Below are 3,884 nucleotides of genomic sequence, written 5' to 3' on the forward strand. Positions count from 1 at the left end.
GAATGCTGTTCTGATTTAATAGCTAGGTAGCTCATTACTGCTTTCCAAACTGCAGGCTGTTCCAGCCCTCTCTTTGACAATGTAGTATCATCTGATGGTGCATCACCAGTGAGGATAATGCACTAACCTTCCACAGGTGGGTGGGAGCCTAAAGCACTAACAGAGGAGAAAGGGAGGGAGACATGCCAAGGTGTGCCATCCCCTTGCTACAAGTGGGAAATTTAGGCTGGAAATGTTCATGTCACTGAAAGCTGGACTCCTCAACAAGTACAAGCCTCTACCTTGAGATGAAAAGATAACGCCACATACCTTTCTCTCCACAGGTGGCTACAGCATAATACCTTGATAAACAGGCTGCTTCCTTTTGAGAACTGGATCCAGGAGAGTGTGCCAAGGAGGGAAAAACCAAATCACCTACTCCAGCAGGTACCAGATCTTCTTACTGTGTGCTTTCCCATCACGCCCAAATTTCCAACTCCCGGGTGAGGTTAATTGTCCCTTGGTGCTTTGCTGATAGTCCAGGCAGAACTCAGCTTCATGCCTTGCTGGCACAGCCATCATGAATAGCCCCAAACAGTACTTTATTTATTGGACACCTTGCCAGCTGGGCTTGGGACTGATAGGGGCTGTAGCAGCTAGTACAAACCTTGTTTTTAATAATTGACTTCAGGAAGCTAGCGATTATGCGGCTGGTAATAAAAGTGTATTATTGTGCTCAGTGATGCCAGTAGTTTGCTCTTTATTCCTGCAATACCTGAGTTCAGATGGGCCAGCACAAATCATTTTTTTGGAATTATTCACTAACCTAAGTGAAAATTTCCAGTGCTTCAAAACCCATAATAAAACATCTCCACGTCCCTTTAGCATTCGCCATAACTCTTTCTGATGTGGAAGGAAAACTCATGTTTCCTTTTAATTCCAAAGAGTTCCAGATGTTCTCATTTTTCCTTCACATGGTGCATAAAGAACCAGACAGTGCAAAATTCTTTGAAAAAAGTTATTTATGGTGATATTTTATTCTTCCCAGCATTTTCCCCTTCTGTCTGCTTTACAAAGAGTCTTTCCTCAACTTTATCAGAGAATAAAGTTTCTGGGCCAGATACGCAACTGGTGTAAAACACCATCGCTCCAATGAAGTCAGTGGATCAGCTCCTCAGTTGGTGTAAATTGCTAAAGCTGCATTGACTTCCATTCCAAGGTACACCACTGGAGTATCTGGCCCTCTGGGTTTTTAGAAGGACAAATGGGCTTAGAGGTTTCTCTTTGAAAAGGCTGGATAAAAAATATTCCCTTTTTAAACTTGTGAAACAAATTTTTCATGAAAATGCATTAGCTTCTTTTTAAAAAAAGAAAAACACTTTAATGAACAGCAAATAAAAAAGGTCATAATCACAGCCAAACTTTGCAGTATTCCACCAGCTCCAGTAATAAATCTGGTAAGGTTTGGGGGCACTGTCAAACTAATAAACACAGGTACATATTAGCTGGAAGAGTTTTTAATATGAAAGAATCAATACAGCAAAACATAAAATGAGCATCATAAGGCAGCCAGAGAGGTCCTAGGTATTTTGTTCCAGAATCTCTGGTCACTGTTCTGATGCTACATTAACATCACACAACTTCGTTGGGAGAGGGGATTGCTGCAAACAATGCTGACAAAACACTGCCCAGCTGATAATGGCGAAGCAGGTGGTAAATGTGGTTGCTATTACAGAGCTGTTATCTAGTGCCATTACAAAAATAAGCTGTGCCTATGTATTGTACACACAGCTAGTCTCTGCAAAAATCATATGTATTACTGCGACTTCGTCTCTTCCTTCATTTGTTCCTTTCCTCTACCTGTTGCGCCTTGTCGTAAACTAAGATTGTCAGCTCCTTGGAGCAGGGCCTGTGTTTTATACAAGTACAGCTCCTAGTGTAATGGAGCCTCAGTCGGGTGGGTGCTGCACTTATACAAAAAGTGGTAAGAAAGCACCATAGCCCAGACCAGTGGCAGCAGCACCTCCTGTTCCACAGGGCTGGGCTTGGCTCCCCACCCAGGCATTGAGACTTGGCGCATGGGGTTGCAGCACCATTCGGGTTTGGCCCATCATCATGATGGTGTGGCAGTCAGGCCAAGTTTGAGTGAGTGGCATTGTGACGTGGGATCACAGCACCACACAAAGCCATGTGCCGTGTCACAATGCCCAGAGCAGGCAACTGGGCCCAGCCCTTCAGGACAGACACTTCCACTGTTGGGTGAGTGGGGGCAGGTTCACACTCCAATCCAAGGTGAAAATGTGCCACATACATACCTAAAGGCTGCTGGTGGGTTGCCCTCCCCACTCCACCCATTAACTCCACTACTCCAATCCATCAAAGAAGCAAGAGCACTACGCCTCTGCTCTGAAGTACAAGTGGATGGTGTGGAGGAGGCCAGTTTCCTCTTTGATAACATGTAGGGTAGACCAGCCTTTCTCCATGTTTGCAAGGAGGGATGGTCTTATCGATGGCACCAGACTAGGACTTAGGCGGTCTGGGTTTGATGCCCAGCTTTTCCACAAACTCCCTGGGTGATGATTTTGGGCAAGCCACTTAACCTCCTTGTGCTTCAGGTCCCCATTTGTGAAATGGGGATTATAGCATTTCCTGTGGCTAGCTTGTCTATTTAGCTTGTAAACTCTTTGGAGCAGGGACTGGGTCTGTCTATGTATTCAGCATTTAGACTCTCATCTTGATTGGGGCCCTTCGGTGCTACTGTATGACAAAAAAATAACATGATGAAGCAGACAGCTATGTTTATATTTGCTTTCTTTTTGTTTGCTTTAAAGAAACCTGGGTTTACAAATGCCCCCAAAAGAACCCCACTGGAGTTCTAGCCGCTGAAATTACAGTTTGGATCTGTTTATCTTCCTTGTACACATTGCTGTGCTGGATTGCGTTATTCTTTTATTTCCCAAATCCGGCTCATGCTTTTGTAGCTCCTTGGACTCAGCTTCCAGGCAAAGGCAAGCATCTGAGTTTCTTCTGTCAGTGGGAAAGGAGTCCTATACCTTCTGGGATTTACTGTATGCCCAAATGTATTTGCACAGGCAAGCATGCCTGAGTCACTGCCATCTGTCACCGTGGAGATAGGGGTTAAGCAGATAGGGACAGGGTGGGCATGTGCATTAGCAAATCCCATGTTAAAAGCAGTGAAATGGTCCATTTTCCCATGATGGAACTCTGCACATACACATGGCACCAGCACATTAAGACGACAACCCATGCAAAGGGCTGGCTTTCTTTCCATAAGTCACAAAGCAGAGTTTTGGTTCGGTTTGATGCCTGCTCTGAAAATATGGCAGGTAAAAAGATTGACACAGTATCTAGCATCAGTTCAGTAGAGTGTGGGTGTCCTGCAGGGGGTTCAAATGTCAGCATAGCAAAGCAGCTTGTGAACAGGATGAAGTGAATGGCAATTATCTACAGACAGGACAGTAACACTGGTCACAGCGAATTCAGATACCTGGTTTTGGGAGTGTGCCACACTTTTTAGCAGAATGCCCTGCTATGCTGAGGGCCCTGGGCATACTTGACCTAGTCCGTAGCATAGATTCACAAAGGAAGCAGGATTCTGCGGATGTAATGATGTAAATGTAGGATGTGGAAATACTCAGCATTTACAAAATATGTGGATTTAAGCCACTTTAATGCCATAGTGTGTGCCACGCCTATGCCCCTGTAGAGATTATGGCTGGGCACCCATCTGCATTAGGCTCCTTTGAAACTCCCACCCATCCTGTGAATGAGTTGTTGGCACATTGTCTCCTAGAGCTTTGACTATTGATCAGTCCAGCTTGCTATGAAGTGAGTCCTGGTTCAGATACTAATCAGTACCGTAGGCATGGTACAGCTGTTTTGTC

The sequence above is a fragment of the Emydura macquarii genome, unplaced genomic scaffold, assembly GCF_026122565.2.
Source record: "Emydura macquarii macquarii isolate MOO-44397 ecotype Brisbane River unplaced genomic scaffold, CSIRO-AGI_Emac_v2 contig_3287, whole genome shotgun sequence".
NCBI lineage: Eukaryota > Metazoa > Chordata > Testudines > Chelidae > Emydura > Emydura macquarii.